General features: G+C 43.2%; 1 protein-coding gene across 3 annotated transcripts in view; it reads left to right on the forward strand.

Moving 5' to 3' along the window:
• Positions 1–14,916, forward strand: part of LOC126442782 (speckle-type POZ protein-like) — a 76,887-nt gene that overhangs the window by 12,398 nt on the left and 49,573 nt on the right. The window contains exon 1 of one of the 3 annotated variants that reach the window (XM_050090814.1): positions 5,005–5,127. The exons of the other annotated variants lie outside the window; for them this stretch is intronic. The gene's annotated coding sequence lies outside the window, so the exon portion shown is untranslated. Of the gene's footprint in view, positions 1–5,004; positions 5,128–14,916 lie in introns of those variants that run through there. 3 annotated transcript variants of the gene reach the window in all.

The following is a 14,916-nucleotide window of genomic DNA, read 5'->3' on the forward strand; positions in this document are numbered from 1 at the left end:
AAGCTGGTGACTGACTTCCGTTTACTGGAAGAATATTGGCGGAGATCAGTCAGCCTACAAAGGACTTTGCTTACAAACCACTCGTACCACCGGTTCTAGAATGTTGCTCAAGTATGTGGGACCCGCACCAAATAAGACTAACAAGGGATACTGAACTTATACAGAGAAGGGCAGCACGAATTGTCATGGATTTGTTTGATCCGTGGGAGTGTAACGGAAGTACGCAAGGAACTGAACTTCCAGACTCTTTAAAGACACACCCAAACTATCCCGAGGAAGTCTATTAACAAAGTTTCAAGAACCGCCTTCAGATGGTGATGCTAGGAATATACTTACAACCGTCTACGTACCGCTCACATAGGGAACGTGAGGATAAGATTACAATAAGTACTAAGCGTACAGAGGCATTCAGTCATTCTTCCCGCGCTCCATACGTGACTGGAACAGGAAGAAACCCTGACAACTGGTACTGTGGGACGCACTCTCTGCCACGGTCGTTTGCAGAGCATGTAGATGTAGATGTAGATGCAAATGTAGATGCTGTTTAGCATCGTATTATCACAGCGTCTTCCGTAGTTTCGGGCAATTCTCGTTGTCTTTTTCTTTTCTTTTTTCATCGCAGTGCATCTTAATTTTCGTTTCATCACAGACGCAGCAATTCTGCTGTAGATTTCTTCTGCACTTTCTCGAGCCGGCCTATACATCCACAGTTGTTCCTACTTGTACTTCGGTCGATTCCAAGTTGAGCTCCCATTTTCTCTTTCAAAATTATCAAATATTGTTTCTCATTTCAGCTCGCAAGTACTGTGGATTCCTATAAAATTTTAATGATTCCAGTGTAAGTGGATTGCCTGTAGGTATTTGTTATGATTTGCCTAAGGCTTCTGTGCATGTACTGTATCTCTGCAACATCGAGCGTTTCCTTAACTGTACTTTCCAGTTCCAAAACTCCTGCTGTTTATTCGCTCCCAAGTGTCTCGATAATGTCCGTACTTGGCGTACATACAGGGTGGCGCACGAAATGTTTTACCATTTTTGTTTTTGAATATAAACTGTGTCAATACAATCTGAAAGGAACATATACTACAATGAGGAGCCGTCCATGGAGATTTGTTCTAACTGAGCACATGCTCAATATGTGCGCCATTGGGGAGCCAATTTTGTCCGTCATTGAAGCGACCTGGAAGCCTGAGTGAAATGATCCGCACGTCGAAATGCTCATGTAAAAACTCATAGTCCAGACCTCAATCCACGTGACCTTCTTCTTTGGGGGTTCCTAAAGGAAAAAATTTCCCCGAAACGTCCACAAGATTTAATGGAGCTCAGAAAACTTATTTTTCAAGCTTGCACTGAAATTGCGGAAGACATGTGCCGTAGGTAATCACTAACTTCAGTATTCGTTTGAAGAAAGGTCGGATACGAAATGGCGGACATATTCAGTATGCGCTGAGTTAGAACAAATCTCCATGGGCGGCTCTTCATTGTAGTATATGTTCCTGTCAGATCGTATTGACAGTAAAGTTCATATTCAAAAACAAAATGGTAACACATTTCGTGCGCCACCCTGTATGTTGCCAGTGAACATCGGCATTCGTTTTAGTAGATTAAAGAATTCCCTATGATCACCATCAGTCACATCCCCCATGCTCCTGTTCTAGCCACCTGGTAACCAGCCTTTCCCGCTCACTCTTTCCTGTTCTCCTTCTATCCCACTTAACCTGTTTCCTGCCTCTCCAAGTGCCGCGAGGTTTGAGGCGCCGTGTCACGGATTGCGCGGCCCCTCCCGCCGGAGGTTCGAGTCCTCCCACGGGCATGTGTGTGTGTTGTTCTTAGCATAAGTTAGTTTACATTAGTTTAAGTAGTGTGTAAGTCTAGAGACCAATGACCTTAGCTTCTTCAAATTGCGCAGTGTCGTCCTTGATTTTAAGTTCTGAACGTTTCTTCCATATCATCATCAATTTCTGAGCTCAGTGATTCTACTGTAGTCGTTAAGGTGCCATATTCGGCAACTAAATCTCAGTTCAGCTCGTCCTTTGACGCCAGCAAGTCTGCAGTCTGCCTTTAACTCTTCGCTGTGTGCTTATTCTTTTTATCAGCGTGGCCAAATTGGCCAATCATGTTCTGCTCAGAGCTACATGCTCTGCTGCCCTCTGTTCACTTATCGTTGCTTCAGCCTCACCCGCACTCACACTTAGTAAATTGTGCACTCGACCCGAAACACTGCTAGCTGTGAGTGGAACAGGCTGTGCACGTCCTAAATCTAAACATCTCCGCTGCACCACTGAAGTCTGGCTCACTCATTTCTCTCGCATCGGAGGAACCTACTGTTTCATTTTGCACATTTTCGTGGCTAAAATTGGGGAGAATCTATCTCCTACACGCCTCTGTACCTTCGCAGTCTCTTTTTTGGGCATTTCGCATACTGACTCCTCACCACCTTTTTTCTTTTCTTCGCGTACTGCTTTTGGAGCGACTAACGTAACTATTTTCGAATAACGCAAATGAAAATCTTATACAGAAAAAACACTACCTGAAACACACTTAAATAACATGCTAAATTTTTACTAAGTTCATCACACTGGCTAAACAAGAGTATTCATCACAAGCAACCTGATAGAATAAAAATGAGCTTCACACGCAATTCCCAGCGCAAAATTATCGTCACACGAGCATTAATTACATTTAAAAAAACTCCCCAATGAAAAGGATTACGACGAAAAGCTCCCAAAGTACCATAAACACACTTCACACAAAATTCAAAACAGGCATCAAAGACGACACTGTTTCATAAAGCAAGCAACAACGCTGATCAACCACAATGAAGTAATTGTGTGAGATCTGTAGAAAATAAAATTTACATGTTAGTACACCCTAACAAAGTCACAGCATCAACGTAAGATCGCTGGGGTGACTCGAAATCCTGTGCAAAAGGGTGTCGCCATTATGAAGGCTACCTGTTCTCCGCAAAATTCAGATTTAATGGCAAAGTCGGTGTTCCGAATGAAACCTGTTCCTGACTTCAAATACCAACAGCCACCAGGCAAACAGAGGTTATTTTCGTTTTCGTTTCATTGAGCACGCACCAGACACACAAACTTAGATTGTGGCTGAAATTCGTTCAAGTACTGGAAAAATAGCAGAGAAAACCACCACCTGTCAGGCTGTTGTATGAGCTAAGGAATGAAATATCCTCGTACTGGATACACAACACAACATATTACAATTTTATTGATTGATCGCTATTAAGGGAGGATAAGAACTGAATGATCTGAGGGAGCTTGACTAGAAAGCAGAGTGGCTCTATGAGGTAGTGTGTAAAGAGCCACTCGACGTTTATGTCTGAATTAAAACACACGAAAATATTAAATGGTGCTTAAACTTCGACATATGGTACGTGTCTCTCGAATGCAGCCTCCAAATGCGGAACCCAAACTGCCAAATATGGGGTAGGATTTACTTGATGCAGACACTGATCATCCATACATTATACAGTTTTGAAGAATGCTTGCTTGTTCTGCTTTTAAGTACACTGGGACAGAGAGCAACTACTTTAGACAGTCAACTTCTGAGGACAAAGACCCGTTGCAAGAATTCACTATAAATCCAATAATTAGACAGTACAGTTACCCAATAAGAACACCTCTACTCTGTGCGTGACAAAGAATTTTATGTTCGTTTTTGGCCTCTAATATGAGACACACTAACACATGTGGGGAATGAAGTGGTTTTGGCGCTACACATTCCACCTTCCAAAGGGACTTCACAGTTGAAAATATTCTTTCCACAACAATATTTGTGTATAGTACAGCAGGAGCAAAACTCACAAGCGTGTCTATATTTTTACACGAAGTACCTATACTTCTAAGTGTATTGAAGACATCGCACAGTCCCATCTGTTTCCAAATTAGCTTTTTCCAATTCCTCAAGTTTCTGGGATACAATGTTGTTCACGCATCCTATCTCGTCTGAAATGTTGCACATGAGTCGACTGCCTTAAGAATTATCAGAAAATTTAAAATTTCAGCCCAAGAAACAGTATTTTTTTGTGTTATCCAATGAGATGATTTCAGAGGTTGAGGTGGAGAACTCTACTTTTCCAAACAAGTCACAAAAGTGTCTTAGAATTGGTAAAAGGCTCGTATTTTGACTGAGTGAAAGTACCTTCTTTTCCAAGTTAATTAAAATGGTATTATTTCTTGAAGCAAGCTGAAACCGTGGTTATTTCCAACTTTGGGATAGAATTTAAAAACATTTTCAATGGGCATTGTGTGAAATGAAGCCAAAGAAGTGACTGTCGGTTCTCGAAAATTTGTTTCAGCAACGTGGGACACCTATTCTGAGATAGAAAACAAGATTTCAAAGGTTCATACATGTCAATAACTTTCGTAACTCCTGGCAACAATGACAACCATCTAGTTTTAATACTACCCAGAACTTTCCCGTATCCAGTATCAACGAAATCACAGAATGATTTTAGTTGCTACACACGTTTGAGGGTAAATGTGTGTCGTGCTCAGTGTAACTTGTTTCAAGTTAGAGTAAGTAGTACGTGAGCCCAGGCACCGATGACCTCAGCATTGATATCCCTGTAACCTTCTTTAACGAAAACTTGTCACACTCGTCCGTCATTTCTGGAGTAGGAAATGATCGATACGAATCGCGAAGCTCGCGCGTAAGTCACTGGCACTGAGCACGACGACGGAAGATGTTGTGTTCACACCTCTCCTCATCCCGTGACCAAAATGCGGCGTCTTTGTTCCATCTTTGCGTTCACCAAAAGCGGTACTGGGAAATCGGTTTACAAAATCCGGTTTTTGGGGCGCCAGGCGACGGGGGTGTGTGTTGCCAGCAGAATAGCGCGGTTCGAGATGACTGACTGTGACGTGGATGGGACGCAGCCGGTCCGGCAGTGCCGACACAGACGTAGACGCCCTGCTGCAGCCGTTCCCTCGCCTGCCGCGCGAGCTGGCAACGCCGCCCCGTGACGTGAGCGCTGGGTGGGGCAGCCTGCTGTCTGTGCGGCCCAGTTGTGACGCAGCAGCCTGGAGGCAAGCAGCGTGCCACGTTGTCCAGCCTACCCAGACAGAGCTCGTGTGTCTTGTGTCTGCAAGGGAATACCTCAGAAAGGTAAGGGAGGAATTTATGGGAGCGGTGGATGTTCTGCACGCTTTTGTGTGGTTTTTGTCGCGTAACTCACTTACTGCTCTTGTCTAACACTTTGTCATACTTTGAAAAATTACGACCGCTACGAACAAAGGGGGTGGCTAACAGTGTGTTAAATTACCGTTTTGAGTGTTCAGTGATTTATTGGTCGTTACTTATGGCCTTGCTCCAGTCCATGAAAACTTGAGCGAGAATAACGTGGAACGAATGGAAAATAACGCCACATTCAGTCGGCTAGTGTTTCGATGTGCGAGTGTAGATTTCCACGGAATTCACGTACAACAGGCATTTAAAATGAAAACGTCGCGTTCTTGATTATGTTCATAGGACGCAAGTTTACGAAAACCATCAAACGCAGAACTTTGTAGTAAGCGTGTTTTAGTGCGATAAGGCGTGTAGCGGCTTGCAGGCGCGGCAGAAATTTATTTTTTAATGTTTCGCGTAATGTGGCCGAATTCAGACATGTAAAATGTTAAGATGTACTCATTCAGAGGTATGATCTTAAATTGCGGTTGTCACGCAGTAAGAGGAGTACCGAAGTTGGAAAAATGGCGCGTCGCGAGGTAACGTGACTAAGGGCGCCGAAATACGCCGACGTTAGTCGGACAGTATTTCAGAATGAGGGCAGTTACCGACTTCCAAGAAACTGCACGCAAGACTACGAGAACTGGAGAGATTTTTCCGCTACCCCCCTACTCCGGCCACGTTGTCGCTGTTCATGGAGTCAACTTGGGCATCAGACGTATCGTTGTAGTCTGTCGGTACCTAGCTATTCGCGACGCAGTTTGCAGACAGTATCCCCACACCCTGTAGGGTATCTGCAACAATTACATCGTCGTACGGCCCACACTTCAGTAGACATGACGTGTCGAAAATTTAGACGCCCGATAAACGGGCTTTTCTTTAAAAAGCAGCGCAAATTAAGCAGACTGTGTTTACCCAGTATTTCAGAATGAGCACTTGCTTTCGAACACACATTAAGAACAATTTCAAACCGTTTCTAAACTTTATCTCGCTTACATGCTTAATGTCAGATGTTACACACGTAAACTCGTCTGCAAAGTAATGAGACGTAGGAAGCTGTTTCGTGCGTGGGCGTTGCGGATCCTGAAATCCGTTCGCGAATCACAACTCGTGGCGTGACGCCGACACGCTTGTGGCGATGAGACGCAGCACTCGCGTTCATTTCCGTATTTTCACAATGTTCTGGAATTAAGGTTATGGTCAACGAGCAATCTGTAGCGTTCCCCAACACCCTCATTACACAGAGGCGACCATTTGCGTAGTAGTTGGCAAATTCTTGAGAATTTATCGTAATGTTTGTGCTTCACGAAATAAACATTTCGTATTTTTTATCGCTCTGTCACGTCTCCTCGTTTGTGATTTGCTGATGAAATTTTTTTTAGCGCTCTGCAACGCTGCATCGCTTTGTTGGGCTGTTCTCGTGTTACTATTTGTCTGATGAGAGAGCCCGGTGTGTCGACAAAGCAACGCGTCAGCGACCTGTGAGACGCGCCGTGTTGTGTGCGGCCTGCGCTTCAGTCGTGTATTATGTGAGGGAGGAATGAATGTCGGTGATTCTGACGCCGTCACTTACCAGCTTCTTCATTTCACGTTCAAATTACACGATTAAAGTGCAGTGTAGATTTCTATGTGCAGGCACTAATGGCGAGAGAACCTAGATTTAATTTGTGCCATTTCCAGTGCAACAGTTGCGAGAATCGAGATAGATTTGTTGTTAATTTTCGTCAGAGGGCTGAATCACGTCAAAATTAAAACATTTGTGGGGGCATTTGCTAATTGTTTGACAGAAACCTACAGTAAACATTATTTCGTTTAGCCAGGTACTGTTACAGAAGCCTTACCCGTTATTGATTGTAAGTCACAGTTTCGGAATCGTGGGTGGCCACTGACGTCGCATTTACAGACACTTCGGCATGACAAAGTACTGAAGACGACCCGTCTTGAAGAGTTCAAAAATGCCATGTGTCAGTTAGACTGCACATCGTCGTAAAACGCAAATTTGAATACCAAAACCATAAAATTGACAATTTTATCTTCGGAAACAGGTAGATCAACACGACGACTGTCCAGTGTCCTCCCCTTATCCAATGGCAGCAAAGAACGCGTGTTGTCACGGAAAAGTGACTGTCGTCACACATGAGGGACAGGATGATTTGATAAAATTTGCGCGAATTTTGTGTGTGATAAGTAACCCGGAATCGGTGCTCTAAATGCCCTTCACTTTCGTGACGTGGAACTGTGTGTGGTGGTTTTCGTATTTATACTCGCCTATCACAAAATATACAACGCAATTGATGCACACCGTGTTAAAGACCTGTTCAAAATGTCTCGTGTGTAGCGAGATTAGTTGTGCTGAATTGTCGGAAACTGACGTTGACGGATGAACAGTAGCTGCAGTCAAAAGTTTCCTAAAAAGGCCGCCATTTAATCGCGAATGTGTGGAATCCCCGTTTTGAGTCACACATCGACTGCCCATAATAAGGTAGCCACATCACTCGTGACTGACGAGTGTTACAATGTTTCTGGGTGCTTTCAATTCATTAGGTGTTCTGTCCACCAGTAAAATATGTGATAGCTGCATAATATTTGACACTGTGGTGTCTCACATGATACTTGGGCCGGCAGTAAACGTGACTCAACGTGGAGACGGTGGCGAGGTGTCGCCCTGACACCTGGCTGAGGGTAGCCTGCGTGCAGGAGGAACCGTGCTCTACCACTGGCTGCTTGCAGTCTCAAGTTGAGCCACTCGCAGAGCTCCATCGTGGGCTGTGACTGCTGTATGGCAGCGAAACTCGGTATGCTAATGCGCCCTTGCGGAACCGATTTACACTGGAAAGAAATGTTCCCATATCTAATGCATTGGGAACGGAATGTGGACAGGAAGGGACAAACAAGTGAGAAAGGCGGAATGTCGATATTATTATCCGCCACTTGCAGAACTTGTTCAGTATGAGCACCGGAGACTTCCGTGAGGTGTTGCACAGTGACAGATTCGCACCTGCTAACCAACATTGGAATTGATTTCCTCCGGCGCAAACTGGTTTCGCGTTAACGCATTAGCACGTCTACAGTGTTTCGCTGCCATACGACAATCACAGACCACAGTGGACTTCGGTCAGTAGCTGCATTTTACTTATGAGCACCCGGTACTTCAGTGTCTCAGACGGAGAAAAAACGGTTCGCGAAAATTTCGCTGTCGCCTTGATGGCCCATGTGGTCATAAACGATTTAGTAGTTAATCAGTTAAAAAAAAATCTACAGTTTTCTCAGACTTCCGTCGTGTTTTTCACTTTTCTCAAAGCATCAAGGCTCTGCAAGTACCCGTATTTCCAGTACAGGCGGCTGCCTAAACTGGAGCAGCTCGCAGCTGCTGATAGCGGCCGTCCACATTGACCCGTGGCGTAATGGTGTGCTGCGTGACACACTCACGGATACAACAGAACGCGTGGCTGCTATATTATTTTTTGTAAAGTGTGTTGTGGAGAAGTGGTCCGTTGCTTAGCCAGAGTTCTGGTACAGGTTGTCAGGATACAGTATGGTTGTCACTCAGCGGAGCCAAAGAAATGAAATGTTACAGTAACAATTTTTGTGTGGCACGTATTTCACGCATGTTAGCTTTCGAAGAGTGTTCTATGTCCGTTTTGGTGATGCACAGTTGGAATCGGCAGGTTCAGTGCTGGGCACCGTTTGTTCCTAGTGTGAAGGCACGTATACCTGTGCAACTTTGCGTGTGCGAGAGACGCACGCAGCCTGTGCAGTAGAGGTGGCAAAAAATAACGTAACTGATAGAAATAACCGGTTACTGAGAAGTAACGGTTACTGCCATAACCGTTCCTCTGATTCTGGCAGTTATTTCAATAACTGTTTAGTGTCAACAGTGCCTCGCGCCATCTGTTGACCGAAGATCGTACTGCGCATTTGGAGGCGTTCTATAGACCATGGGAATAACTGTGAGACTGCGCGCCATCTGTTGATAAGAACTGTGTACTATTTCGTGGGCCTTCGTTACTTTTAGCATAAACAGTTAAATAAAGTTAATGTTCGAGCCGTGGCTGATAGGAGCTGCAGTACAGGCATTAACAAGTACGGTCGTTCCCTTAAGCCACCGCCTTACGTGTTAATTTAGCTTGGATGGATAGTACAAGGAAAGTTACTAAGGAATTCGAGCGACTATGGAAATAACTGTCAGAGCCGGTATTCTCCTCTGGCAGTTATCGTTATTGGCTCGCAGTTCTAGTTCTCTGGTAGTTATCGGGCTACCACCACAGATAACCTGGAAGCTGGTAACGGAATAACTGTGTGTCTAGACGTTCCTGACTCGGTGACTCCAGTTAAAGGTCGTAGTTCCAGGTGATATTTCCAGAGAGGATAGTAACTGGAGCGAACAAATATTTTCGTACTGCTACGGAAATAGCCGCTGGCCATCACGAATGACAAATAACATGTCAGAAAGTATAACATAATACAGTGGAATATAATAATTATCCTCATCATTTGTCAGGAGATTGTCAAAATACGTGAATATATCACAGTAACTGCTAATATTTACAGAATTGGTACACTGACAGAATAAAACACAGTTACGTACTTTTAATAAATTTATCGTACACAGAATACCCGATCTTGACTGTTGCAACCAAGTGCTGTCAAAACTGAAATATAGCAGAATTTTTACCTAAGCTGGTCTATCAGTCTCTGTTACGATATTCATCTACAGAGTAGGAGGGGTCACTGGAAGCGTCTGATTCCACCCGTCTGCTTCGACGTAAAGGTGTTATGGAGTGTGAATGTCATTACGGCACGGTGTTTATGAGTTGGTTTTTGTGTGTGTGTGTGTGTGTGTGGGGGGGGGGGGGGGGGGGGGGGTTGCAGTGCCGGAATTTGCTGGTGGTAATTAATTTTTTTTTTTCTAGCTGTAATGTTTTGTGTATTTATGAAGTATTGAGTGTGATTTAATTTATGTAGGGATGATTGATTTGTGGACTTTTGGGATTGCGGTTTTATTTTTCGCAGTTGTAGGTGTTGGTTTTTTGGCATCAGTAGCTGTGGTGGACCTACATAGGGCACCAGATAATGACCGATTCCCATTCTCATAATTGTGTGTGTTGATGTTTTAGTATCGTCATCTGAGGTTGACCTATGTAGGTCAAGGGAAATGTCTGATTCCAATTTTCGTACTTTTAGTTGTGGGTATTGGTGTTTTGGTATGGTCACCTATAGTTGACCTATATTGTTCAAGGGAAGTGTCCGATTCCTGCAGATTTTTGTTGGTGTGGCAGAATGCTGTATTTTTTTCTTTTTGTTCTTCATTTTGTGTTTTGGGATCATGGTGTTTTTTTTACTAGCTTGTCCTCACCCTAAAACCCCCAACTTCCCGCAGTTGTCCCATTGGTTTGATTGTATTTTTGGTGGGAAATGTTATTGCATTATTTATATGTATCTTCGTGCTTGTTGCCATGTGTATGTAGTGACGTCATAGACACACTTAAAATACATTTCCGGCATATTGATGATGGGTGGAATCAGACACTTATGTATCAAATAGTCATTCAAACACTCTGTAAACCGTGCCTTATCTGAAACCAAGTTTTTAATGGTTGCTGACTTGCTGGCAGCTTATTGAAAATGCATGTTCCTGAATATTGGACCTCTTTTGGACCAAGGTAAGTAATTTTAGATCTTTATGTAGATTGCTGTTCAAAAATGGCTCTGAGCACTATGGGACTTCACTACTGAGGTCATCAGTCCCCAAGAACTTAGAACTACTTAAACCTAACTAACCTAAGGACATCACATACATCCATGCCCGAGGCAGGATTCGAACCTGCGACCGTAGCGGTCACGCGGTTCCAAACTGACGCGCTTAGAACCGCACGGCCACACCGGCCGGCGTAGATTGCTGTTCCCATTTCTAGTACTGATATTATGTATTAAGCTATTGGTTGGAAATACTTGTAACAAATTTCATTAAGGAATAAATATATTAGGAAGCAGTGGTTAGAATACAAAGTTCCTTGAACAGGTTCCTACATGATGTTCTTTGAATTGATACCACAAACGATTTTTATTACACGCTTTTACATGCGAAAAACTTTTGCTACGTTTGATGAGTTACCACAGAATATGTTCCCTTATGAAATAATAGAATGAAAAAATGTGGTATGCCCTTCCCAACTGAATTTCTTATCGAGTTGTAGTCCCAGAAATGTAACACTGTCAACCTTTTCGATCTGCATGTCTTCATATGTTATAAACATGCTGTCGCTGGAGAAATCGAGCAGTTTGCAAATATGACATAAAACTTGGATTAGCGTACTCACACTTTCCCCAATAGGACTAGCTTTTACAGCACAGGAGTAAACGGATCTGTGACATTACGTATATTTTTTGTTGTATTACAAGGCTGTACACTTTATTCTATTATGTGAGCAGCACAAGAAATTAAGCTTCGAATTTAACCTACAGTACTCAGTTTACATATTACTTCATACTTAAAAACGCACGTTGTTAACATTTTACTTAAACAGTGCTTTGGCGAAGTTCCGCGTACTTTCTGTCGCAGCTGCGAAGATAATATTTCTAATAGCGACCGATAACCTACAAACATATAATCTGAAACACTAATAATCGTTCTAACATCCACTAAAATGTACCCGGAGTTAATAAGCTGAGGTTATGACACGATTCATACGACATTCCTGCTATTTCACACTACTCGCAGTTATACTGATAACTAAACTGATGGATTCCAACTATGTCGTTATTTAACTGTCGGAGTTATCGGTATTCGCTAGCGAAAAATAACTTGGCAGTTCTTAATAACCGTTAACGATAACGGTTATCAAAGAATAACAGGAACTGTGATAACGGTTACTCCAGAATAACCGTTTGGCCCACCTCTACTGTGCAGTCTGTGCAGCCAGCCAGCCGCGCACGCCCCCGACACGTGAGCACGGCGCCCCGCGGCAGCCCCACTCTCCGGACGAGTACAGACCGCGCTCTCCCGCCCGCGGTGTTTTCTTGTCTGTTTTTTGTACTGCGTCTCACGGTTACTTTCCTGTGTTTCGCGCCCTTTCAAATTTTCGCAAGCCCATTGGCTGAGTGGTCTAAAAAGAAACAAAATGGCTCTGAAGATCATCGTGCATACATACCTGTGACGCGAGTTCTCGGTAACATCCATTATGGCCTCTACTTTGTGTAGTCAGTGATAGAGTGGCCTTCTGCTAATATTTCAAGTTCATTTGAGTCAGCCACAGTGCAATGAAACCCTATTTTAATCGCTAGATTTTCGAAAATAAATATTAAGAGAGACAGGGCTGTAGTTCAATCATAAACATTATGACTTAAATATAGGAGACAACCGCAATTACGACACACACAGTTTAATTCCACAAACCCGTGACCAGTTTCAGATTTTCAAACATCCATTGTTAAGTGCTTTTGCAAGCTGATCAGCACTTGGGTTAACCGCCTACGGCGAATCCAGCGATGCGAAATTTCGTCGTTTAGGTAGCGACAAACATCGATGCTCCCTGAAGGAATGAGTAGTCGAAACAACTGCAACATATCGAGATAAGATGTACCCGCCACAGTTGTCTCACAGTATTGAAACGGCCCATTCAGCTTCGCCTGTCATACTGCACAGGAAACATTAACCCTCGGTGAATCGCGTTCATGGGCCGAAATTTGGTGAGGATCTTCAGTACGGCACACTCTCACATTCCGGAGACCAACTTTTTCAGAAAAGTGTTAGTTGCTTTGTCGCTGAATATCAGCGTGGGGGCGAAATGTCCATCCGCAATTGATCCCTGCAATGTGGCGCAAATGTGGAGGCGCCGGCCGTAACAGTCCGCTTTTAATTGTTGTAAGGGATCCAGACGGTACGGTTTGAAGTGTAACCGCCGACGCACTGTCTTCCACACACTTTGCTGCGGTGTTCAGAGTTCGTGGCTTCTGCGTGCTGTTGACTTGTGTGGACTGCGTACAGAAATCTCGTTTAGCCCCCCCCCCCCCCCCCCCCCTTACACGGTTTTTTGCAGCTGCCACATTTGGTCAAATACCTCGCATGTTCCAACACATGGAAAGTCTTGCCGTGTCGGCATTTTGGCAAGGCGCTGAATTCGTAATGGCATACAATCATATTCGTACATCTAATACTTCGGAAAAATGTGAATTCTGGAAACGAGTGAATCGTTGATGGTAGCCCTCTGTCTCGCCTTTTACGCGTCGTCTTCAGTTTCTACACCAGTACGGTGCTGAGCAGCCCAACCCGTGATCTCGATCCCCTTGCTCATTTTACACAAGGCCAAGAAGTCTTTAAATTCTTAGTCAGTCTGGTTGACAACATTGCATTTACGAATTATTTCAATAACGTACGTAATATCTGTACACGTAACGTGCCTGCATTTACGAATTATTTCAATAACGTACGTAATATCTGTACACGTAACGTGCCTGCATTTACGAATTATTTCAATAACGTACGTAATATCTGTACACGTAACGTGCCTACAGGAACACCCGCGAAATGTTAACCATCAAAGTACTTCTGTGCCCTTACAATTAATCACTGCTGCGCCTAATATGTATTTAATTCACAGAATCTGGTACTTTCTGAAGGCGCTTGGTTACACTTCACGTGCTGACTTTAATCCCAGTACATACACTGTGTACCTTAGTGTCGGGAATCTTTCCGTAAGCAATGATGAGTATATGCCTACTTCTATTGCACCCATATTACTCCTCTCTGGTACACAATTTAATTATGTACGTACATGTAACCGATGCAGTTCCGCGTGTAACTGACGTATACAAAGACGCAGGTATCGTTAATACGTCGAGTGTAAGTGTTTGAATTCTAAAATTGGATGTAGAAGTTCGTTATGTGGAGAGCCGAGTACGAAAAACACTGCATCAATGGCTTTATTCTTCTTTCAAAATAATAATGAGAAATTTATACACAAGTGCTTTCTAACGACTAAATACCTAGTGTATGGTGAGCTGTCAGTGTTGCTGTTCATTAACTTGTAATTCACGCCCTACCTACCCTTAGTTCACTTACAGTATCACTGAATAGTCGTTCCTTTCCGTAGGTAAAACTGCGATTACCAGTTACGAAATGCCACAGTAGGTGAAGTAACGTCCTCTATAAAGCACTGCAGGACCTTTGCTTGTCTCTGAGTTGCACAGCTGATACAATGAATTTTCGTTACCACTCACGAATAATTCCGTCTCTTTTTTTGTTTACGATTAAAATGCTTAATACTTGGGCAAATCTGCTGATAGCAAATATCGCTCTCCTTACTGTTTATCAAAATATGTCCCCGACCTTCCATGCCTTCTTTCTTTCGTCGTGTAAATTGTGCCAACTCGAAGGAAACAAGACGACCGGCAAGTCAGGGATTTTTGTCTCCTTATATATGAGTTTCAAACAGCTGTTTCTCTTTCTTTTTCTCTTACAGAAATTAGTATTGCGTATTTCTTTATACTTACCGCGTGTACAAATTATTTCCTCTTTTTTACTTATTTACATAACAATATGCAAATAATCGTTACCACCTAGATGGACGTAAACATGAAAATTATATCTATGGACGGTTAGTCTCTAAATTGGCTAAAAGAGAATTAATACCATTTTTGTAGCCTCTTTTATGTAGGCGCTTCAAAAACATATTCATTACATGATGAACGGTGCAGTTTTTTATAAACTCACGCAAAGATTTATTAACG

The sequence above is a fragment of the Schistocerca serialis genome, unplaced genomic scaffold (genome assembly GCF_023864345.2).
Source record: "Schistocerca serialis cubense isolate TAMUIC-IGC-003099 unplaced genomic scaffold, iqSchSeri2.2 HiC_scaffold_1407, whole genome shotgun sequence".
Classification (NCBI taxonomy): domain Eukaryota; kingdom Metazoa; phylum Arthropoda; class Insecta; order Orthoptera; family Acrididae; genus Schistocerca; species Schistocerca serialis.